The sequence below is a fragment of the Stegostoma tigrinum genome, chromosome 19 (assembly GCF_030684315.1).
Source record: "Stegostoma tigrinum isolate sSteTig4 chromosome 19, sSteTig4.hap1, whole genome shotgun sequence".
Lineage (NCBI taxonomy): Eukaryota > Metazoa > Chordata > Chondrichthyes > Orectolobiformes > Stegostomatidae > Stegostoma > Stegostoma tigrinum.
In genome coordinates, this window is record NC_081372.1 from 48,654,835 (window position 1) to 48,681,341 (window position 26,507).

Here is a 26,507-nt window from a genome sequence, read left to right on the forward strand (position 1 = left end):
TTTCAATCTTATTTTCCATTGAACTCAACTTTATGTTTGATTTAAAATTAGATTTAAAAAGGAGACAGCATTTTGATTAACATCAAAACATGAACGATCAGAAGGCACTTGATACAGTGCCACACAAAGGACTTGTAAGGACATTTATAGGTCATGAAATAAAAGGGTCAGTAGGAACATGGATACAAATTGGCTTAGTGATAGGAAACAGAGACTAATGGTCGATGGCTATTTTTCAGGCTGGAGGAAGGTTTGTCACGGAGCTCCCCAAGGACGCTTATTGGGACCCTTCCTCTGTATGTGTGTGCATATATATAAGATTGCAAATGCATAAAACCTGGAAGCATTATAGATTATGGGGAGAACAATGTAAAACTCTCGAAGGACATTAACAATTTGGTAGATGATCAGAAAGACAGCAGATGAATTTCAAGGCAGGGAAGTGAGGCACATTTTGGTAGGAAGAGCATTGAAATACAACGTGAAATAGAGGCTCAATTCTAAGAGGTGAGTAGGAGTCTAAGGGCCAATGGTTCTGTGAAAGAAGCCTTACATTTCTATGGAGACTATTATGTCTCTTCTTTCACCATTCTTTGGCATTCTTCCCTTCCATTATTGCTGGTGTCTTTATATTTCTAATGGTCCCATTTACCTAGTTTATTCTGACTCCATTCACTCCCAGTCCAAGCTTGCCCCAGTCACTCGCAGTTCATACTGGTCCCACTCATTCCCAACTCCTGACTCGCCTCATTCGCCCCCTGTGCATACTGGGCCTATTCACTCTCTATGCATACTGACGTCTTTCATAGACAGTTCACGTTGACACCATTCACTCCCAGTTTATAAAGGCACCATTCACCCTAGTTCACATGAGACTTCTTCAGCCGCGATTCATACTGTGCCCACTCATTCCCCATTCACATGGACCTTCGTCACCTCCAGTTCACATTGTCAGTGCTGCAATCTCAGGCTTGGGCTTTGCTTGAAGACCAGATTTGTTCTTAATATGGCCTGGTCTCATCACAGGACCTTTGAAACTGTGATTCCAAATGCCTAAACTTTTTGATTTAGTCTGTATTTGTCCTTCTTGAGGATCATTGACTGCAAGCACTGGAACAAATTAAACCTGCAAAAACAGCTTAACGAAACCTTTTCTTGACAGAATGTTATTGAACCACAACCTCAATTACCTCCTAATTGGCAACGCTTTCCTCTTGTTACAGAATCGAGTGAAATATCATGCAATCTACTCACCATTAAACAATCTGCAGGAACATGCTATTACTTTTCAAAATAGCTACAATAAAGAAAACTGCTCCTGGCTAACATTTTGCCGTGGAGCATCTAAGGTGAGCATTGGACAAAAGAAAACATGCCAGAGTTTAGCTTGACACATTTATGACATTTTTGTCACTTGGGGCTTTCTTCTTGCCCATGTGAGAGTGAAAATGAGATAATCAGCCGTCCACCAGAATTCTGGTTTAACATCATCTTCCCACCCTGAATTACTTTCCCAAAAAGTGGTTGAAGGAAGAAGAGTGGCAAGTAGCCTGATACAATGATGGCCAATTAAGGCCCATTATCAGAAGTTGACTGAACTCCAGGCAAGCTGATCAAACATCTCTGTTTGACTGGGCTGCAGCCAAAACCCAGCTTGTGAGACACCCGACAATTTCAATGGTTGCTTAGCAGCTCAGGTCATCATTTGGTTGAAATTTTTGAAATGTTGCTGAGAGTGTGCATCAAGATGAAATTGCCCCTTCCATTTACCTTCCCTGATGATATTGGCCCTCCAGTGAGCCTGTCATTCATCCTTAATTGGGCAGCAAGACCAATCTCTCCACTAATTCAGAGAAAAATTCCTGCTGGTGACTGCTTCTGACATAGCGTGGAGTCAGGATTCCCAGCTGTCCTGAATATGGAGTTCCCGACACAAAGTCCAAAATCCTCCCTTTAATCTCCAGTGCATTGGACAACAATCTCACTGAATGTGTTTGAATAAATACTTGATTGGCAGCTTTTTGAAAATAAACATGTCAAAATGTGCTACATCTCAGCTGTTAGTTGCAAATTTTCATATTCCTCAGGGTCAGGAAGTGAAAGAAAACCATGAGATCATGCAGGAGCAGAAGTGAGGCATTGACCCATTGGGTCTGTGCAGTTATTTAGTGAGATTAGGGCTGGCCTGATTATCTTCCAGTCCACTTTGCTGCCTGAGCACCATAACTCTTGATTACATTATTGATTAATAATCTGTCTTTTTTCCATTCCAGGTGTAGTCTGGCAAGTGCCTTGAATAGTTTTAGCAAGACTTTTCCTTTTTGTATACTCCATTCCATTTAAATAAAAGCCAACATTCAATTTGCTTTCCCCATTGCATGCTGAACATAATGGCTTTTTGTGATTCATGCATGAGAACACACAAATCCCTTTATGCTATCGCTTTCTATGGTCTTTCCATATTTAGATAATACTCAGTACATGCATTCTTCCTGCCAAAGTGCATAACCTCACATTTTCCAATATTATGTCCCATCTGCCAAATTTTTGCCCACAATTTTAATCTATTTATTCTCCCAGTGTAGATTCTGTATCATGCTCATTACTTGGCTTCCAACCCTTTATCTGTGTTATCTGTGAACTTGGTGATAGTGTATTCATTTCCTTCATTCAAGTCTTCAATATGTCTGATAAATAATTGTGGCTCCAGCACTGATTCCCGTGGCACTCCACTCATTACAGGTTGCAACCCTGAAAAAAGCCCCCTTTTATTCTAACTCTGTTTTTTATTAGTTAGAATATCCCTTACCTATGCTAATATACCACCTCTGACATTTTTGGCTCTCACTTTATTAGGTAGCCTCATGTATGGTACAATATTGAATGCCTGTTGAAAATCCCAAATGTTGCATCTGCTAGCTTTTCTTTATCTAGCCTGCTTATTACCACTTCAAGGAATTATAATAAATTTATCAAGCAAGATTTCCCCTCCATGAAGATATGCTGACTCATTAATTGTACAATGTATTTTCTAAATGATCTATTATTGCTTGCTTCCTAATGTTTGATGTTAAGCTAATATATATATTTATATATATTTTTTTTTTCAATCATTTCTTTTTAAATAAAGGACAGTTGGCCATTTCTGTTCCTCTGGGACTTCACCAGAACCTAAGAATTTCTGATGAGACTGAGTTGAATCCTTTGAAGGAAGGTGGCCAGATCAAATAACTTCAATGAATGGTGAGTAAGAAAAATAACCAGTTACTGAGAAAATATTAGGGGCTGTGTATTGTGGTGAAAATAATGATGTGAGCAATGGGTCTCATCATTTTGAAAACAAAACCATCAAGCAACTTGAAGCAACGAAATATATGCGGTGAAATGTATAAACTATCCGAAAACCAAGAAGTCAAAGATATCTGCAATTTTCTTAGCTGCTACTGATCTGATGTCCCACTACTGAACAGTCATATTAAGATAAAATCTTACACTCACCTAAGACAGCATTTGGGCATTAATCTGGAATATTTTTACATTTCTTTTGGTCGTGAATACTATCCCCTTTTAATTTCTTACCTGTTGTGTGTGAATCTGTTTGAAAACACATCTTTATTATTGTTAGCAGGGGTTAGCAAATAAAAGAATTGTTCTTCTTCAAACTCAGGAAAACTGCATAATTGCTTCCTGTTCTAATTAGCAAGATTTTATTTAGGGAAAGGAATAGAATTCACTAAAAAGAATTTAACATATTGTTTTGCAGATGCGGTGCAAAGCCTGAGATTTATCAAATTATAACACCATGTTTAGGCTTTGTATTTCAGTTAATGGCATGTGGATTTTTTTTATGGCTGAAGGGTTTGAATGAATAACTTGTAACTTGTATTTCTATAACCATGGTGATTTTTTTTTAAGGGTGAGCGTGTTCCTGGTGTGCAATGGGATTTAGCTTTCATTAAGGGAGTTTTTACAAATTAAAAATGAACTTGCGCATTAATCTTTCAATTTAGAATATCAGATGGTATTTATTTATTTTAGGTAAAATACCCAGAGATTGAAGAAAGCCTTTTTTGCTTTTGGCAGTTTGCAAAAGTTTGCCTAGAACTAAATGTGAAAGGCAATTGATCTGAAAAACGGGGGATAGTTTAGAACTGTTACTCAATATAGTACCCCAGTTTAAGGAGTTTAGCTTTAAGTGTTTCAGACCAGAAATGGTTACTTAAAACCGTGAAGTGTTTATTTGAAGCTGAGAATGTCTACACTCAGTTGTGTGAAGGCTCAAGGAAGAGGCCATCCGAATGTCAGGACCAGAAGTTGAAGCATCTGTTAAATCAAACTCAACATGTAACAGAATAAAGAATACTCGTTCTGATGTTAGGACTGTAAAGTGGTATTATTGGGAGTCCAGGTTGTATTTTGCTATATATTTTATATCTGCTAATTTTGTTTTATGTGTAAATAGTCTAGTTTATTTGATTTCGTACTTCATACTTCATTCCTTTTAGTAATAAAATTCATTGGTAAATTGGGAAAAAATAATTTTTAAATATTGGCAAACAACATTCCTGACATGAACACGAAAATGTAACTTTTTGGAGGTATAAACAGGTTACATTTTATAGTATCTCTTCATTCTTCACATCTTTTCTTTCACTTTCCCTTTAAATTCAATTCTTCATTTTCTTCATGTATTGAATTTATATGACCCTTCACCCCATTCCCCCAGCGAGTGTATTTTCAGTGGTGGTCATTTATACCAGGACAAGTAGCAAGATTACCACCATCCAGCCCATTTCCAAGCTCCTACCCATAACATACCAGGTGGGAATGCAAAAAAAAGTAGCTACCCATGCCCACCAAATTTTTTACTCAGCCAATTGTATCCAAAAATGTACTACTCACTCCAAAATTAAGTGAGAATGGATAGGTGATTGGGAGTGAGGAGTCGGGTTTTTACAAATAGGCTTCATAAGAGACAGGAGGGAAGGGGGCCACTTCATTCAGTGGATGCACTTGCACAGGATGTCACCACCCTCTGCCTTAGCTTAAAACCCTCCTTTCACTCACCTCCCTCCTCGTTCCTATACTGTCAGATTCTCTCACCACTCTCAATGTCAGGAACATACCCATTCTGGTAACAGCCCATCTTCTTCATGCTCCTGCTTGCAGTGCCAGGAGCACTCATGGCTGAGCTTTGGCACTGTTAGGACTGATAGCACTATTGGCAAATTGACCTGACCACTAGCTGTTATGGCTGGGACTCCTTGCCACAGTGGGATGTAAATCCCACTAAACGTTCATTTACCCACGCTCAGCAATGTTATGTCTGCAGGACCAACTTCTGCATGTATTGGTTACCGGGCAAGTGTCCTTCTGGCTGGGGCAAATACTCTGCTCCATGAAAAATCCATTATTTCACTTTCTGTATCGAATTTGTTAATAATGAAATATTCAAGCCTAGATGGCTCATTAATGGCTCTTTAGTCTGATTAAAGAAATATACAAGCACTTAGCTATCTATTTGCCATTGGCCAAAATCTACAGCCCAATACTTTAGTACATCAGCTGCAGCTATGCTTTTGCATTCTGCTACTGTTGTCATTACTTGATCTTTTACTATTAAATATACGCATTTTCCAGTTAAAGCCTCAGCCACACTCATGTAATAGGATTCTGTGACTTTCCCAAAGTCAAGGCACATTCAGAGAAAGAACATGATGAAATCAAAGTGAAGAGGGATTTATTTTCAATTCCCAGGCCTGGTACTAATCTACATAGCTATCTAGGTAAATGAAAACACTTTCTGGAACATAAGATATGTGGGGTTCACTAACTAGAGCATCCTGGGGTGTTGTGTTCAAATGATCCCTCTCCTGGGTTTTATTGCCAGCACATCTCTGTTTGTCCCAAAGTGAAGCCTACAAGCCAACTGCTTTCAATGTTGGAGGAGAAAAACCAATGAGAAATCTGGATACATTTATTCTTGTCTTCCTGCTTCTGACACTGACTATGCAAACACTAAAATGGAGATGCTTCAAAAGAAAAAAAACTGAACTACAGTACAGTACTTTGAGGAGGAGAAATGCTTAATTGGAGAATAGCCAATCCAGTCACAATTAACAATTTCAAGACTTTCAGCATCTCTCTTTCATGATTCCACTATTTTACTGATACAATGAATTTTTTACCCTTTATGTATTATGGGTACTTTACAAGTTATATCCAGACAAACCCTCACATCGGGAAATCAGATGTCAGGGAGGTGATGGCCTGGTGGTTTTATTGCTAGGCTGTTAATCCAGAGACTCAGATAATGTCCTGGGACTTGGGTTCAAATCCTGCCATGGCAGATGGTGGAATTTGAATTCAATAATTACCTGGAATTAAAGTCTATGATGACCACGAATCCATTGTTGATTGCTGGGGAAAAAAATTCATCTGGTTCACTAATGTCCTTTAGGGAAGGACATGAATGAATCGGAGAATGTGGCAGAAGTATCACTTTCTACAGTAAATAATACTATGCATTTTAAACTTCCGAACATAAATTTGAATTTCTCATAAGTTATTATTGGATGTAAAGTTCTGTGATATCATAATCCAGATTCAATTTTAGTGAATTTCAATTTGCTTTAAATTAAAAGAAAACATATGATAAAAAACACAGATTAAGAATTAAATGAGCAACATTGATGTATGAAGCAATTTATGAAACAATGCTTAAGAGTTAGGAAACTTAATGTGATTGTCAAAGAGAATGCTATTCAATCCACAAGCTGTTATGTAATTCATTGTTAAAGGCAATCCAACATTGATAACAGAAATACCTAATCTTATTTGAAATTCAGACATGCCCTTAAAGTCATACCAACAAGTTTCTAAATATTGAGATAACAAACATTCATTTTATTTAAACAGCTTGGATTAAGCACCCTTAAAAACCTGGATAGAAACGAGTATCAGATAGTTGTGGTCATTATCAACCTGCCTGGTGAAATACCAAATCAATTAATTCAATTAAAGTCAACAAACTAGATATTAATTGGGACAGGATTCCAAGTGGCCAATTTGATCAAATTCATTTTATATTAATGCCCAAACAAAATCTACATCCGTGAATGTTGATTTAGATTTATTGTCACATGTGCATAAAAATGTTTCTTCGTGTGTTATATGCAAGGTGTCGCCATGTTCCAGTGCCATCTTGAAATACTGAATGTAATGCAAGATATTACTGCAATGCAGCTCATCTTTCTCTCTTCTTCATGTTCCTCCTCTGCTGCTCCTCCAGTTGCTGCTGGATCTCTGTAAAGGGCTGTAGGATCTCGGTTACAATCCTCTGCCACTGCCTCTCCTATGACCATGCATTCAAACAGGAACCAGGGGCCTATAGATGTGCAGGCTCTGTGTCTCCTGTTCCCCATCTGTTACTCTTCCAGGTGATGCTGCCCATCCGCCCGTTCATCCCTTTCTCCAACTCTTCTGCTCTTTCAGGGGCCCAGTCCTAGCTGCGAACCAGGCACTTTGGCCCAGCCAGTGAGTTCGGACCAGGGTAGTCAGCTCGTGGCCTGCTCTGCACACACTAGGACACCCCAGGCTGGTGTGAGCCATGTGCAGCTCATCTTAGCATTGCTGCCACCAGAGGTCTCCCTCTTCACCCTCCACTCTCCAAGCTTTAAAGAATGGAAAATGAAAGAGGAGGGTGAAAAAAACAAAAAGTGCAACAGTAAAAAAGAAGATAAAGAAAGGGGAAGATAACCAAAAGGAGGACAAGCTGCACTCCACTCCCTCAAACTCTGCCACCATCTGGAAATGACTCATTAATTGGATTTTGCAAGGAGTCTGGTTGACAAAAAAGTTACGTCTTGTACATACGGTGCCCACAATGTCACTGTGAGAGAGCCACACTTCTCCAATTGTTCCTTCTTTTCCATTTATCTGTAACCCTCAAAAAAACGCTGTATAGCCTTGTAGCTCTAAGCTTGTTCTATGATTTATAATGGTAATAAAAACCCCATTTGCAGGAGATGGGTTTGGAGAGAGATGGTCAAGCCAGCGGCATTGCATGAAACACAACAACAAATATTAATGCAGGCCCCAGGGAAACAAGTAAATCAATATGGATGGCTGAAGGAAATAATTTTTTTACAAGTTTTCCAGGTTTGGTTCTTTGATCTTCTTTATTATTTTTCACAAGTACAAAAGATACAAGTGTCTTTCAGCAGTAGATCTCAAAGTAGCTCCAGCAAATTTTAGGCTGGTTTATTGACAGTTACATGACATTAAAAATTGACAGCGTGAAGCAGTTATAGCAGCGCTAATAAAGGATGCAAGAATATTTTTTTCTAGCTATGATCGATAACACGACAGCAGAAATAAGCCAACCACAACTGCAATGAAGTAAAGTATCTTCACAGTACAGTCCATGGCACAAGCATTAAAAGGGCATGTAGAATTAGTGTTCAGATGTTAATGGCCAAACCTGTTTCACAAGGCAAACAAAGTTATATTTATATGACATTTTTCACTACCTGAGGAAAATCTCCAAAGCACTTTATAGGCAATGATGTGCTCTCAGCAAGAGCAGAGTTCATTGTCATGTGGGGAACGTGGCATGTTTGCACTGAGCAGGCTCCCATAAACAGTGATTAGATAAATGACCAGATAATGGGCTGGGCTATCCCATCCTAGAGCAGGGCTGAAGCTTGTCTGCCAGGCTAGGAAGTTGGCAGTGGAGACCTGGATGTGTGATTCCTGCCCCCATTCCCAAAGCTGGTGATTTTCAGTGGTCCAGGATAAAGGGGTGGGTAACGGTCCTATGTGCTGATTTCCCTACATTACAGGAATGGCTGTAAATGTGCACATTTCAGGCCTTTCTGGATTTTCATGGAACCGGATCGGTTCAAAAGTTACTACCAATTTCACATAGCTATATCATATTGAGAGTGATAACAGAGATTTGGATGGGAAAAGTGACCATTATCCAACAGATAAAGCACTATTATGTATGGCGCGACAGTAAAATTCAATCATGCCCGGAGAATTGATTCTTTTCATTATAAGCCAGCTCACCCATCATTGTGGGTGGCACGGTGGCTCAGCGGTTAGCACTGCTGCCTCACAGCACTGGGGACCCGGGTTTGATTCCACCCTCAGGTGACTGTCTGTCTGGTAGACATTCTCCCTGTGTCTGCATGGGTTTCCTCCCACAGTACAAAATTGTACAGGTTAGGTGAATTGGCATGCTAAGTTGCTCGTAGGGATGTGTAGATCAGGTGGGCGATAGGGGGATAAGTCTGGGTGGAATGCTGTGAGGGTTGTTGTGGACCTGTTGGGCTGAAGGGCCTGTTTCCACTTTGTAGGGATTGCATAATTTTATAACAAAACTGTGAATGGAACAAAACTTTGAAGCAAGACTAGTTTCTGCCTTTAAACACATTAATGTATTCAGCTCAGGAGTGGCTGTTGAGATAACTTTTTGTTAGAATTGTATTGTGAATGCTTGGCTGACTTTTAAGCACACTCAGATTCAACTCAACAAGGGTTTTAATATGGTTCTAACTGTGGATTTCTACTTTGCTGTGGTGGAGGGCTTGAGTGTTCCATTGATCCCAAGAGCAATGTTGTTAGGAGTTCTCAACTCCTCGCAGGACTACCTTTGTTGGTAAAGTTAGAAGGGAGGCTAATATGCAATAACATTCTTATGTTAAAGGGTATTTGCAAAGGACATCTAACCAGTGACATGAAATTTCATTGGTGGACAATCATGTCTATTTGTGAGTAATTGCTAATGAAAATAGTGATTCAATGGAATCTTAGTTATGAATGTCTGGCTGACTTACAAATCCACTGACATTTTCTGCTCAGTAGAGGTAGCTTACACAGCTGTCTTGAGAATGTGAATTTTTTTTTTACTCTGACAGAGTTATCAGTTGTTAAGGATGTTGAGGATCAGAGTCCCACTATGTTCAACTGGAATTGCAGATAAACTCATAGTTACTGGACTCACAATTAAACCAGTAATTATTAACAAAGAATAACAGTCAGCCCATTAGACTTAAGGCTTCTATCTAATGAGATAGAGCTAAAGGTATGTTTTGCATGGTGGATCCTCCTGCAGATTTTCTACTGTTCTCCTTGAGTCCCTGAGTCAGGGTGGTCTTATAAATGAGTGCTGCTCCTAGGCTGTTGCTGTCTTCTCTGAGTCCTGGCAGATTAGCACCACTCATCTCTGATGGGATGTCACCTGATGTAACTGATGCTGTTTCCATCCTTGACCAGCAAGTCTGGACTCATCTTGTGATAATGCTGATTCTTTCTAGTCCTCCTTTGTTTAAGGATACTTGCAGCAATTCTATATTAAGTCAATTGCTATCAGAAGTCTGCTCAGCAGGCTAGCTTACTGGGTTGTAATCACATTTCCTCCACGCTTATAATGTTAGAATGTTGGCATCTTTTCCCATCATGCTTTACAATTTTAGCCATTAGCCATATGACTGTAAGGGTCTAAAAATATTTTGATTGGCATCTTGAGTAATGTTTAGTTATTCTTACAGATTGAAAATTTTCTGAAAGACTCCTAAACGTTGGGCTGGAAATTTGTTTATAGAAGACACTGGATTAGTGGGTTGTGAGGTTGAGGAAATGTGAGGTGAGAGATAAGAGATCTGAGGGGATGTGATGTTATGCAGGTAAAGGAGAAGTGGGAGAATGATAGGGATTTGGGACGATTCATGATTAAGGGGGCATGCACACATTTCCAGAAATAATTAAAAGTCACTGCGAATTTTCAACCTCACCAACTTGGTTTTGGATCGCATCTGTCTCCGACTTTGACTTCAGCCTATCCCTGATTCCGTAGAATTTTAATGGTGTCACTGAAAACTGCTAGATAGGAGGCAGGATTGTGAAATCTCCCAACTACTGATTCCCACCTCCAAGATAGAAGGCTGATCTTATTTGATATAGGCTTGTTGCATAAAAGGGAAAACAGAGTTCAGGCCACCAGAGTAAACTCCTTGCATTTCCACAAAACAGTACCATGAGATCTGTTACATCAATTTAAGAAGGGCGACAGTATATCAGCTTAGCAGAACAGTCCTCCCTCATTACCACACGGAAAGCCTGGCAAGATTTGTTGTCCAAGCTCAAGGAATGGGCCTCAATTCCAGAACCTTCTGACTCGAAGTTGAGATTGTCCTCAATAAGTGGCAGCTGACTCTTTATCCTAGCATGAATTCAAATGTCAGCTGTGGTTCTGCAAATTGTAGTCAGGAAGCTTGGAGACTTAATTTTAAAAAAAGTGTTGAAAAATTAATCTGGATGGTGATGAGCTCCAAGCTGACTTGTGCTGATACATCTTCACTTAGATAAAAGATGATTTATGTTCCTTTAAGAAAATAACAAAGTTCCCAATTAGTAATATTTCACAGAGGTTTACACTGTATGCATATTGTCATTTTGCAGAAGGTTAGCTATCTCAAAGGTTTCAGCATTCGATGTTTGAAACATAGTTTATTCGCATAGCACAATCATGTTGCTATGGAAAACCTTGCCACATATTAGTACATTAAAGGTACTGTGCAAATGCAAGTTTTCGACAATCACAGAAAAGATCACACAACAGAGATAATGGGGACTGCAGATGCTGGAGATTCCAAGATAATAAAATGTGAGGCTGGATGAACACAGCAGGCCAAGCAGCATCTCAGGAGCACAAAAGCTGACGTTTTGGGCCTAGACCCTTCATCAGAGAGGGGGATGGGGGGAGGGAACTGGAATAAATAGGGAGAGAGGGGGAGGCGGACCGAAGATGGAGAGTAAAGAAGATAGGTGGAGAGAGTGTAGGTGGGGAGGTAGGGAGGGGATAGGTCAGTCCAGGGAAGACGGACAGGTCAAGGAGGTGGGATGAGGTTAGTAGGTAGCGGGGGGTGCGACTTGGGGTGGGAGGAAGGGATGGGTGAGAGGAAGAACCGGTTAGGGAGGCAGAGACCGGTTGGACTGGTTTTGGGATGCAGTGGGTGGGGGGGAAGAGCTGGGCTGGTTGTGTGGTGCAGTGGGGGGAGGGGACGAACTGGGCTGGTTGAGGGATGCAGTAGGGGAAGGGGAGATTTTGAAACTGGTGAAGTCCACATTGATACCATATGGCTGCAGGGTTCCCAGGCGGAATATGAGTTGCTGTTCCTGCAACCTTCGGGTGGCATCATTGTGGCAGTGCAGGAGGCCCATGATGGACATGTCATCAAGAGAATGGGAGGGGGAGTGGAAATGGTTTGCGACTGGGAGGTGCAGTTGTTTTTTGCGAACTGAGCGGAGGTGTTCTGCAAAGCGGTCCCCAAGCCTCCGCTTGGTTTCCCCAATGTAGAGGAAGCCGCACCGGGTACAGTGGATGCAGTATACCACATTGGTAGATGTGCAGGTGAACCTCTGCTTGATGTGGAATGTCATCTTGGGGCCTGGGATGGGGGTGAGGGAGGAGGTGTGGGGACAAGTGTAGCATTTCCTGCGGTTGCAGGGGAAGGTGCCGGGTGTGGTGGGGTTGGAGGGCAGTGTGGAGCGAACAAGGGAGTCGCGGAGAGAGTGGTCACTCCGGAAAGCAGACAGGGGAGGGGATGGAAAAATGTCTTGGGTGGTGGGGTCGGATTGTAAATGGCGGAAGTGTCGGAGGATAATGCATTGTATCCGGAGGTTGGTAGGGTGGTGTGTGAGAACGAGGGGGATCCTCTTGGGGCGGTTGTGGCGGGGGCGGGGTGTGAGGGATGTGTCGCGGGAAATGCGGGAGACGCGGTCAAGGGCGTTCTCGATCACCGTGGGGGGAAAGTTGCGGTCCTTAAAGAACTTGGACATCTGGGATGTGCGGGAGTGGAATGTCTTGTCGTGGGAGCAGATGCGGCGGAGGCGGAGGAATTGGGGATAGGGGATGGAATTTTTGCAGGAGGGTGGGTGGGAGGAGGTGTATTCTAGGTAGCTGTGGGAGTCGGTGGGCTTGAAGTGGACATCAGTTACAAGCTGGTTGCCTGAGATGGAGACTGAGAGGTCCAGGAAGGTGAGGGATGTGCTGGAGATGGCCCAGGTGAACTGAAGGTTGGGGTGGAAGGTGTTGGTGAAGTGGATGAACTGTTCGAGCTCCTCTGGGGAGCAAGAGGCGGCGCCGATACAGTCATCAATGTACCGGAGGAAGAGGTGGGGTTTGGGGCCTGTGTAGGTGCGGAAGAGGGACTGTTCCACGTAACCTACAAAGAGGCAGGCATAGCTGGGGCCCATGCGGGTGCCCATGGCCACCCCCTTAGTCTGTAGGAAGTGGGAGGAGTCAAAAGAGAAGTTGTTGAGTGTGAGGACGAGTTCAGCTAGGCGGATGAGAGTGTCGGTGGAGGGGGACTGGTCGGGCCTGCGGGACAGGAAGAAGCGGAGGGCCTTGAGGCCATCTCCATGCGGAATGCAGGTGTACAGGGACTGGACGTCCATGGTGAATATGAGGTGTTGGGGGCCAGGGAATTGGAAGTCCTGGAGGAGGTGGAGGGCGTGGGTGGTGTCACGGACGTAGGTGGGGAGTTCCTGGACCAAAGGGGAGAAAATGGAGTCCAGATAGGTGGAGATGAGTTCGGTGGGGCAGGAGCAGGCTGAGACGATGGGTCGACCAGGGCAGGCAGGTTTGTGGATTTTGGGAAGGAGATAGAAACGGGCCGTGCGGGGTTGGGGAACAATGAGGTTGGAGGCTGTGGGTGGGAGGTCCCCTGAGGTGATGAGGTCGTGAATGGTGTTGGAGATGATGGTTTGGTGCTCGGGTGTGGGGTCATGATCGAGGAGGCGGTAGGAGGTGGTGTCGGAGAGTTGGCGTCTGGCCTCGGCGATGTAGAGGTCAGTGCGCCATACTACCACTGCGCCACCCTTGTCTGCGGGTTTGATGGTGAGGTTGGGGTTGGAGCGGAGGGAGCGGAGGGCTGCCCGTTCTGCGGGGGAGAGGTTGGAGTGGGTGAGAGGGGTGGAGAGGTTGAGGCGGTTGATGTCTCGACGGCAGTTGGAGATGAAGAGGTCGAGGGAGGGTAGGAGGCCTGGGGGTGGTGTCCAGGAGGAGGACTTGTGTTGGAAGCGGGTGAAGGGGTCAGTGGAAGGAGGGTTGGGTTCCCGGTTGAAGAAGTAGGCATGCAGGCGAAGACGGCGGAAAAACTGCTCTGTGTCCGACCGTGACTGGTATTCGTTGATGTGTGGTTGTAGGGGAACAAAGGTGAGCCCCTTGCTCAGGACTGACCGTTCGTCCTCAGTCAGTGGGAGGTCTGGGGGGATGGTGAAGATGCGGCAGGGCTCAGTGTGGCTGTCTTCGCTGGGGTTGCAGGCTGTGGAGGTGGTGGGCGGGGCGATGAGGTCGTCGGCCGTGGGCGGGGTTCCGTCGGCCGTGGGCGGGGTTCCGTCGGCCGTGGGCGGGGTTCCGCCGGCGTCGACCGTGGGCGGGGTTCCGTCGGCGTTGACCGTGGGCGGGGTTCCGTCGGCGGTGGGAGGATCGGGGTGGGCGGCAGCAGCTGAGGTGAGGGTGGTGTGTGGGCTGTAGTACCTGGACGTGGAGGTGGTGACTGCAGCAGCGGTTCCGGAAGTTCTGTGGCCGGCGGGGGCGGATGTGACGTCATCGGTGGGGTCTCCGGCCGTGTCCTCATGGTCAATGGCGGCGGTTGCAGGAGAAGGTGCCGGGTGTGGTGGGGTTGGAGGGCAGTGTGGAGCGAACAAGGGAGTCGCGGAGAGAGTGGTCTCTCCGGAAAGCAGACAGGGGAGGGGATGGAAAAATGTCTTGGGTGGTGGGGTCGGATTGTAAATGGCGGAAGTGTCGGAGGATAATGCGTTGTATCCAGAGGTTGGTAGGGTGGTGTGTGAGAACGAGGGGGATCCTCTTGGGGCGGTTGTGGCGGGGGCGGGGTGTGAGGGATGTGTCGCGGGAAATGCGGGAGACGCGGTCAAGGGCGTTCTCGATCACCGTGGGGGGAAAGTTGCGGTCCTTAAAGAACTTGGACATCTGGGATGTGCGGGAGTGGAATGTCTTGTCGTGGGAGCAGATGCGGCGGAGGCGGAGGAATTGGGAATAGGGGATGGAATTTTTGCAGGAGGGTGGGTGGGAGGAGGTGTATTCTAGGTAGCTGTGGGAGTCGGTGGGCTTGAAGTGGACATCAGTTACAAGCTGGTTGCCTGAGATGGAGACCCTCACCTTCCTGGACCTCTCAGTCTCCATCTCAGGCAACCAGCTTGTAACTGATGTCCACTTCAAGCCCACCGACTCCCACAGCTACCTAGAATACACCTCCTCCCACCCACCCTCTTGCAAAAATTCCATCCCCTATTCCCAATTCCTCCGCCTCCGCCGCATCTGCTCCCACGACAAGACATTCCACTCCCGCACATCCCAGATGTCCAAGTTCTTTAAGGACCGCAACTTTCCCCCCACGGTGATCGAGAACGCCCTTGACCGCGTCTCCCGCATTTCCCGCGACACATCCCTCACACCCCGCCCCCGCCACAACCGCCCCAAGAGGATCCCCCTCGTTCTCACACACCACCCTACCAACCTCCGGATACAACGCATTATCCTCCGACACTTCCGCCATTTACAATCCGACCCCACCACCCAAGACATTTTTCCATCCCCTCCCCTGTCTGCTTTCCGGAGAGACCACTCTCTCCGCGACTCCCTTGTTCGCTCCACACTGCCCTCCAACCCCACCACACCCGGCACCTTCCCCTGCAACCGCAGGAAATGCTACACTTGTCCCCACACCTCCTCCCTCACCCCCATCCCAGGCCCCAAGATGACATTCCACATCAAGCAGAGGTTCACCTGCACATCTACCAATGTGGTATACTGCATCCACTGTACCCGGTGCGGCTTCCGCTACATTGGGGAAACCAAGCGGAGGCTTGGGGACCGCTTTGCAGAACACCTCCGCTCAGTTCGCAAAAAACAACTGCACCTCCCAGTCGCAAACCATTTCCACTCCCCCTCCCATTCTCTTGATGACATGTCCATCATGGGCCTCCTGCACTGCCACAATGATGCCACCCGAAGGTTGCAGGAACAGCAACTCATATTCCGCCTGGGAACCCTGCAGCCATATGGTATCAATGTGGACTTCACCAGTTTCAAAATCTCCCCTTCCCCTACTGCATCCCTCAACCAGCCCAGTTCGTCCCCTCCCCCCACTGCACCACACAACCAGCCCAGCTCTTCCCCCCCACCCACTGCATCCCAAAACCAGTCCAACCGGTCTCTGCCTCCCTAACCGGTTCTTCCTCTCACCCATCCCTTCCTCCCACCCCAAGCCGCACCCCCCGCTACCTACTAACCTCATCCCACCTCCTTGACCTGTCCGTCTTCCCTGGACTGACCTATCCCCTCCCTACCTCCCCACCTACACTCTCTCCACCTATCTTCTTTACTCTCCATCTTCGGTCCGCCTCCCCCTCTCTCCCTATTTATTCCAGTTCCCTCCCCCCATCCCCCTCTCTGATGAAGGGTCTAGGCCCGAAACGTCAGCTTTTGTGCTCCTGAGATGCTGCTTGGTCTAAAGATCACACAACATCTCTTTTTCAAACATTTACTTTCTTAAAATATCCAAGCAGTGTTCCATTTGCAAGCAAACACACTACTATCTTCCATGAATGGCTTCATTATCTCTGCAGCTGTGAAAGATAAAGAAGCAGGGAGTATTTGCAGCAATAGTTATTGATGATCTTGATGCAGAGGTCAAAATCATTTTTCTTTCTTGGGTTCTCCTCGAAATTTTCTTTTAGACTACATTTGATACTCAGAAGCTACCTTTTCACTCTCGCTATCCCATTTATTAAGTAATGCGGTTGTATATGTAACAATATCTTTCGCACTTGTGTTGAAATATGGAACTTAACACACAAGTAGATTAGAAAAATTTCTCAATATCCTCAACACTTATAACCTCTCCATTAAATTTAAAACCACCACAAACAGTGGAAATATTAATTTCCGATCCACCGTAATAAATAAATTAGTATAATATAATTGGCATAAGATAATAATTGTTATCTTTTCAAAATTACTGACACACTTCTACACATGAAAAGCCATCACCCTAAACATACCTTACATAAACTGCTGAAGTCACATCTGATGCACTTTCATTGGACATACATGAATATGATAGGTTTTAACCAGATAGTTACAACTCCATTTATTGCATCAATCTCAGATTTAAAATTTAACAACTGTGAGTGTCCTTTACAGTAGGATCCATTATATTCTTTTCCAAATATAGTAGCTTGCGATCTTATATAGACCGAACAAAAAAAAATTTACATGCATTTGAAGAGATAGAAGGAACTGCTGATGCTAGAGTCTGAGTAAATAAAGGGGCAGAGCTGGATGAACTAAGAAGGCTGGTGGAGGTTGATGGGGTGATATATGAGGACAAGGGGAATTCTGTCTTTGTTTTAATTATGGGGTGGTGGGGGGAATGTGAAGGCTGAGGTGCAGGATCTCAATTTCCCCTCCATGCTGGTCGAAATTGCCCTTGACCACATCTCTCATGTTTCCTGCACCTCTGGCCTCACACCCTTGCCCCACAATAAAAGGAAAGACAGAATTCCCTTGTCCTCACCTATCGCCCCATTAACCTCTAGATTCAGCACATAATGTTCCGCCACTTCTGCCACCTGCAACCTGGCCCCACTAACAAGGATATGTTTCCCTCCCCACCCCTATCTGCCTTCCGGAGGGACCACGGTCTCCATGACTCCCTTATCCGCTCCACATTCCCCACTGGCCGCACCACCCCCGGCATATTTCCCTGCAACCACAGGAGGTGCTACACCTGCCCCTACACCTCCCCCCTCACTTCCATCCCATCCCAGATGTTTATCTGCACCTCTGCTAATGTGGTCTATTCTATCCGCTATCCCCGATGTGGCCTCCTCTGCATCAGGGAAGCCAAGCTCAGGCTCGGAGACTGCTTTGTGGAACACCCATGCTCGGTTCGTGACAAACAACAGCACCTCCTAGTCACGAACCACTTCAACTCTCCCTCCCACTCCTTGGACGACATGTCCATCCTGGGCGTCCTCCAGTGCCACAATGATGTCACCTGAAGGCTGGAGGAACAGCACCTCATATTCTGCTTGGGAACCCTGCAGCCCAATGGTCTGAATGTGGACATTACAAGCTTCAAAATCTCCCCACCTCTGGCTTCATCCCAAGACCAGCCCATCTCACCCCCACCTCCTTGACCTGGCCGTCGTTTCTCCCACCTATCCACTCCTCGCACCTCACTGATCAACCCCCACCCCCATTTCATACCTACCAGCCTCATTCCCGCCTCCTTGACCTGCCCATCTTCCCTCCCACCTACCCGCCCCTCCCTCCTCACTGACCAACCCCCATCCCAACTCCCTACATACACTCACCTTTACTGGCTTCATCCCCGCCTCCTTGGCCTGTCCGTTTTCGCTCCACCTATCCGCTCCTCTATCCACCTGCTATCATCGCCTGTCCATTTCTCTGTTTATTTCAGAGCCCCCTTCCCCTCCCCCATTTCTGAAGAATGGTCCAGACCCAAAACGTCAGCCTTCCTGCTCCTCTGATGCCGCTTGGCCTGCTGTGCTCTCTACACCTTGTTATCTATTACATTCATTTGAGTATATTTCACACACTACCTCAATGATTTGTAATTTTGTCATATTCTAAATAATTGAATATTCCTTCATTGATAGGTTTAAAACTGTTCTCTCTCCTTTACAGCATCCTTCACCCCAATCCCTGAAGCCTCTCCATACTCTGTTCTTATAGCCTTCTACTCCCTCATTACACCTCTCTTAGCCTCTTCTCACATTCCAGCCCACACAAGTACTTCGTATCCCCACTTTGCTCCTACAACCAATATCTTCTCCTGTTGCTTCCTGCTCAGTCTGATGTCCACATGTGGGACCAAACAGACCCAACTCTCAAATCCAACAACAGGCTCTTACCCCAGTCCCATTGTGAGAGGGTCTGGACAAGGATCCCTAACAAACACCCTAACCTGTTGATGCTACCAAAAGCCATGAAGAGCCATTATTTGCCAGGATACAGGGCTGTGTACCATTTTGCTCAACCCTCTAACGGATGTCCTGGAATCAAAGAATCCGAGTGTTAAAGCAGGCCATTTAGCCCATTGAATCCACACCGACCCTCAGAAGAGCATTCTACCCAGACCCACTCCTTCACCCTATTCCTGCATTCCCCATAGCTAACACACCTATCTTGCACATCCCTGGACACTATGGGCAATTTAGCATGGCCAAACACACTGCATATCTTTGAACTGTGGGAGGGAACCCACATAGACGCAGGGAGAATGTGAAAACTCCACACAGTCACCCGAGGCTGGAATCAAAAACCAGGTCCCTGGCGCTGTGTCGCAGCAGTGCTAACTACTGAGCCACCATGGCGACCCTGTAATGACATGAAGTCAGCAAGCAAGTAAAATACAAGTAGGTGGCATGGCTCTCAGGATTGATGCATGTGTTGGAAAGGCGTTGAGGCATTTTAAGGAAGTCAGGAGATGGGGCAAATGTTATGCTGGTTAGTGCCATGGGTGATTGGAGAGGACAGGTAATTGAATTGAGTAAGGGAGGGTATTGCACACAATACAAGGGGTGTCAGCACAGCATTGGCAGGAGATGGTTACGGTAGCACAGATAATTGTGAGGCTGGCAGAGAGCAGAGTACTGCACTTATCCTGGCAGACTGGAGAAGATCATTGACCTTCTTTCTGCACAGTTCTCCTCATCTTGAAGATGGCACTGATCCAAATGGCGATCTCTAACCCGACTATGCTCCTAAGATGCTGCGTGGCCTGCTGTGATCATCCAGCTTCACACTTTGTTACCTGGTATGGTATGGTGGTTTGACATCCTCTGCCTGTCCTCTATGAAAGAGGGCTCCTCTCCTCTCCATAACTCCATCCACAAAGTCCTCCAGGTCTGGGTCCAAGAAACCAGTGATGCCAGTTTTCTCTTCTCTGCCATCTCGCCTGATGCTTTTCACAGCCGAGGAGCAAAGCTTGCAGCTGGCAACAAGGATGGCATAGCCCCACAGGTTGTTAATGTTAAAGAGGACACCAACTGAGTGGCACGTTCTTCTGTGAACTTAGCATAATTAGATGGAGCAGGAATAGGGTGTGGTTCCTGCTGCAGAGCTCAAACAGCTATTAGAGCATCAGGTTTGGTAAGACAGCAAGCAAACACACTCAACCTTGAGGTGAAAATCATTCCAGCAAACACCTCACAACCAGCGCTTAGTCATCCCTCTATCCTTGCTAATATACTACCTTCAACACCATCAGCTGTCACTTTATTAGGTAGAGTAACATGCTATACTTTATCAGACACCTTTGACAGATCCAAATGTATTACATTTACTTATTTACTTTACCTATGCTGCTTGTTACTCCCCCAGAATTCTAATAGCATTTTTAGGCATGATCTCATTTTCATGAAGCCATACTGACTCTTGTTGGTTATGTGATATTTTAAAATGCTCTGCTATTACATCCTTTATAATAAAGTATTTAACAGTTTCCCAATAACAGATATTGAGCCAACTGGCCTATTGTTGCCTATTTCTTTGTCTCCTATCCTTTTTGAATAAAGATGTTAAATTGGCAGTTTTCCAAACCTCTGGTCCTTTTCCAGAATCTAGGGTTTCTTGGCGGATTATTCCCAGTGCATCCATTATCTCTGTAGCTACTTTCTTTGACATCTCAGGGTGTGTCAGAACAGGTCCGAGAACTTATCCTTGGTATTTTTCTCTAGTGGGATTATTCCATCTCCCTTTTTTGCTCCTTTGGCACTTCAGTATTTTTGAATTGTTGTTTGTTATCTTTTCCACCAAAAATTCTCAATGGCTTTCACCAGGACTGAGGCAGGGTAACCAACCTAAGAACCTAGAGGCCATACCTGATTGATTCCTGGGACTCAGTGCCAACCTGAGCAGAACCTGGTCACAACAGACTATCAATGGGAGGCCCAAGTGGGCAGCACGGTGGCTCAGTGGTTAGCACTGCTGCCTCACAGTGCCAGGGACCCAGTTTTGATTCCACCCTCAGGTGACTGCCTGTGTGCAGCTTGTACATTCTCCCTGTGTCTGCATAAGTTTGCTTTGGTTTCCACCGTCAGTCCAGATATATGCAGGTTAGATAGTTTGGCCATGCTAAATTGTGCAGGTTAGGCAGCTTGGCCATCAAAATACAGTGTTACGGGGATGGGCCTTAGCAGGATGCTCCTCAGAGTATCAGTATGTTCTATATGGGTTGAATAGCTTGCTTCCACACTGTAGGAGTTCTATTTATCATCATCTGAAAGGATGGTCCACCTGGACAGGGCTTGGGAATAACACACAGAGCCATTGTTGCAATCAATCAATTTTCCGACTGCATGGCTGAACTTACGGAAACATAAACCACTCATTACTAGCTGGGAAGCCTGAGGTTGATCATTCCTTTGTTTACATCCTGACTGGCCAGTTTCTGACAGCAAAGGCAGGATGTCAAGAGACACAAAACTCATACACCAAATGTCTGAGCAACTAACAATTTGTTTGATACCAAACATTTGCATGAAGGCTGTAAATGTTCCTGCCTGCCTCAACAAATAGAATATATATTAACATTTGTTGATATTTTCTACGTGTAGATAGCTCTGCAGCATTTAGCTGGCCGGTACTGATGTGTGACTGGCACAGCAACATCAGGGAAGATGGATGGTGAAATGCAAATATCCAATATCCAATCATTACCCAAGTGATGCCATTCTACCATTAACTTAATGAAAATCTGATGAAATGGCCTCACCACTGATAAGCATTAACTGTTACGAAGTGCAAAGTATATTAGAACCAAAAAGCAGCAAGTTCCTGCCTAATCAAATGCTCCAGTTCACCAAATCCACTACAGCTGAGGAATTTTTTAAACACAGTCAGAAGTTGCTGGAAAAACTCAGCAAGTCCTTCTTCAGTGATGCTTCTTCAGAGCTAATGTATTAACCAGGGCGCTGCCTGACCCGCTGAGTATTTCCAGAAATTTCTGATTTTGTTTCTAATTTCAAACGTCTACGGTTCTTTATTTATTTTTTGTTTCGAACATTTTTATAGGATTTGGGCATCATAGGCTAAGTCAGCATTTATTGCCCATCCCTAAGAGCTATGGAGAAGATGGTAAGCTGCTTTCTTGAACTTGGGGAGAGGCATTAGGGAGGGAACAACAGGATTCTGATCTAGCGGCAGTCATGGAATGATACTTTAGGACCTAAACTTTAAGCCAAGTTGTTTGGGAGAGGACTTTCAAGTTTTTTTTTCACATGCATCTGCTTCCCTCGTCCTGCTAGTTGATAGAGGTCAGGGATTAGCAAGATGCTGTTGAATGAAATAAATCTGTCGATGCTTTGTAAGTCCAGACGAAACCACCAGAGGGAGTTGATCATATAATTTAAGTGATTAATGGTGTCATTCATCAGAGAACCCCTTACTGAGATACAAATGTGAAGCAAGTTGAAAAATAGCAGCAGAAAACATGGAATTAAAGACAGTGATTAAGTAAAAGGAATGGATCCACTTTACTTTTATGTGCAAGCCATTCCGACATCCAATTGCAATAGGGTCTGTCACACAAGATCAAACTTGCAGAGAACTCTAAATTCTACACAATTATGTTACTATTCATTTTTTTCTCAATAATTCCATACTTGACCTTAGGAACAGGGCTAGGCCATTCAGCCCCTCGACCCTATTCCACCATTCACAGAAATCACGCGTGATCCGTAGCCCAACTCCATGTACACTTTGGCCCATGTTCTTCTTACCTTTCTGAACAAAAATTTATCTATCTCAGATATAAAATTAACAACTTACCCAGCAACTACTGCTGCTAATAGAGGAGATTTCCAAATCTTGACCACCTTTTTTGAAAGTAAGATTAGGGCCAATCAAGGATAGTAGTGGGAAGTTGTGTGTGGAGTCAGAGGACATAGGGGAAGCACTAAATGAATATTTTTCAACAATATTCACTCTAGAAAACGACAATGTTGTCGAGGAGAACACTGAGATACAGGCTACTAGACTAGGTGGAATTGAGGTGCACAAGGAAGAGGCATTAGAAATCCTACAGAGCGTGAAGATAGATAAGTCCCCTGGGCCGGATGGGATTTATCCTAGGATCCTCTGGGAAGCCAGGGAGGAGAATGCCGAGCCTTTCGCATTGACCTTTAACTCGTCATTGTCTACAGGAGTAGTGCCAGATGACTGGAGGATAGCAAATGTGGTTCCCCTTTTCAAGAAGGGGAGTAGAGACAACCCTGTTAATTATAGACCAGTGAGCCTTACTTCAGTTGTTGGTAAAGTGTTGGAAAAGGTTATAAGAGATAGGATTTATAATCATCTAGAAAAGAATAAATTGATTAGGGATAGTCAGCATGGTTTTGTGAAGGGAAGGTTGTGCCTCGCAAACCTTATTGAGTTCTTTGAGAAGGTGACCAAACAGGTAGATGAGAGTAAACCGGTTGATGTGGTGTGTATGGATTTCAGCAAGGCGTTCAATAAGGTTCCCCACAGTAGGCTATTGTACAAAATGCGGAGGAATGGAATTGTGGGAGATATAGCAGTTTGGATTGGAAATTGGCTTGCTGAAAGAAGACAGAGGGTGGTGGTTGATGGGAAATGTTCATCCTTTAGACCAGTTACTAGTGGTGTACCGCAAGGGTCGGTGTTGGGTCCACTGTTGTTTGTCAATTTTATAAATGACCTGCATGAGAGCGTAGAAGGATGGGTTAGTAAATTTGCAGACAACACTGAAGTTGGTGGAGTTGTGGATAGTGACGAAGGATGCTGTAGGTTGCAGAGAGACATAGATAAGCTGCAGAGCTAGGCTGAGAGGTGGCAAATGGAGTTTAATGCAGACAAGTGTGAGGTGATGTACTTTGGTAGGAGTAACCGGAATGCAAAGTACTGGGCTAATGGTAGGATTCTTGGTAGTGTAGATGAGCAGGGAGATCTCGGTGTCCATGTACACAGATCCTTGAAAGTTGCCACCCAGGTTGACAGGGCTGTTAAGAAGGCATACAGTGTTTTAGCTTTTATTAATAGAGGGATCGAGTTCTGGAACCAAGAGGTTATGCTGCGGCTGTACAAAACTCTGGTGCGGACGCACTTGGAGTATAGCGTACAGTTCTGGTCACCACATTATAAGAAGGATGTGGAAGCTTTGGAAAGGGTGCAGAGGAGATTTACTAGGATGTCGCCTGGTATGGAGGGAAGGTCTTACGAGGAAAGGCTGAGGGGCTTGAGGCTGTTTTCGTTAGAGAGAAGAAGGTTGAGAGGTGACTTAATTGAAACATATAAAATAATCAGAGGGTTAGATAAGGTGGGTAGGGAGAGCTTTTTTCCTAGGGTGGTGACAGCGAGCACGAGGGGGCACAGCTTTAAATTGAGGGGTGAAAGATATGGGACAGATGTCAGAGGTGGTTTCTTTACTCAGAGAGTAGTAAGGGAATGGAACACTTTGCCTGCAACGGTAGTAGATTCGCCAACTTTAAGTACACTTAAGTCGTCAATGGATAAGCATTTGGACGTACATGGAATAGTGTAGGTTAGATGGGCTTCAGATCGGTATGACAAGTCGGCACAACATCGAGGGCCGAAGGGCCTGTACTGTGCTGCAATGTTCTATGTTCTATGTTCTATGTTTTTGTTTGTAGGAGTGCTTCCTAACATCTCTTCTGAATTATCTGGTCCTAATTCTCACAATATTGTCCCTATGTTTAGAATCCCCAGCCTGTGGAAATAGCTTATCTTTATCTATTGTATGTTTTCCTGTAATATTTTGAAGACTTTGATCTGATCACCTGCTAACCTTCTAAATTCTAGAGACAACAGGCCTGATTTTTACAATCTCACCTCATAACCCCTGAAGTCCAGGTATTATTCTTCTAAACCTATGTTTTCTTCCCTCCAAGACCAATATACCCTTCCAAAGGGTGACTGGACCCGAAGCGTTAACTCTGGTTTTTCCTCCACTGATGCTGCCACACCTGCTGAGCTTTTCCAGCAACTTTGTTTTTGTATCCTTCCTAAAGTCCAGGTCTGCTCACAGTCCTCCAAATGGGGTCTAACCAGGGTTTTGTGTGACTTCAGCGTAACGTCTGCACCTTTATACTCCAGATAAAAGGGCCAGCATTCCACTAGTTTACTTGATTATTCTCTGCACCTGTTTGTGATATTTTAAAGATTTATGCACCTGAACCCCCAAATTTCTTTGGGCATGCAGTATACTTATATTTGCACCATCTGGAAAGAACACTGATCTATCTTTTTTGTCAATTCAAAACGAATCATTCTCACTTACATTGAACTGCTTCAGCCACAGTTTTTCCAAATTTTGTGACTGATCAATAACCCTTTATAATTTTATTTCATCTTCTATACTGTTTACAACGCCACATTGTGTCATCAGTAAATGTAGATATATGAGTTTCTGTGCAACTATCCATGTCATTAATAAATAATGACAATAACTGAGGCACTGACACAGATGCTTGTGGGATACCATTGGGCATACCCTACCAATTGAAGTACCTTCCATTAACCCTTACTTTCTGTTGCCTGGCACTCAACCGTGTCAGTAATTTACCCTCAGGTCTGTGGGCTTCTATCTTGGTTAGTGAGTTTTGACAAGATTTGTAGCTCAGCTTGAGGTTCTGGATGTGAGTTTGCTCGCTGAGCTGGAAGGTGCGTTTTCAGACGTCTCGTCACTGTTCTAGGTAACATCGTCAGTCAGCCTCCGGTGAAGCGCTGGTGTTATGTCCTGCTTCCTATTTATCTGTTTATTCTTTCTTGGTTATGTGGAACTGTATTAAATGCCTTCTGGAAATCTATGTAAACAACATCCATAGACACTTTCCTGTTCATTACCTTAGTCACCTTCTCAAAAAATTCAATGAATTTTGTCAGATGTGACCTAACATCCAAGAGGTTGCTGAAGTCGGAGTTCATCCACTCCATCCGTTTATTTTCATTTTTTCTCATTTTTTTTCCTTTTACATCTCATCCTTGGGTGACGTTGACAATGTCCAGCGTGAAAATCAGTATGAGCTCCCGACTTCACGTGGACTCAAACTCCCGGCCTCAGCACGGACTCAAACTCCCGGCCTCAGTGTGGACTCGAACTCCCGGCCTCAGCGTGGACTCAAACTCCCGGCCTCAGCATGGACTGGAACTCCTGGCCTCAGCATGGGCACAGACTCCCGGCCTCAGCGTGGACTGGAATTCCCGGCCTCAGCGTGGATTGGAACTCCCGGCCTCAGCATAGACACAGACTCCCAGCCTCAGTGTGGACTGGAACTCCCGGCCTCAGCGTGGTCTGGAACTCCCGGCCTCAGCGCAGACTCAGACACCCGGACTCAGTGTTATAATACTAGTGATAGACTTATTTTGAATGCAGTAAAAGATGGCCATGATGCCATTATAACTTTAG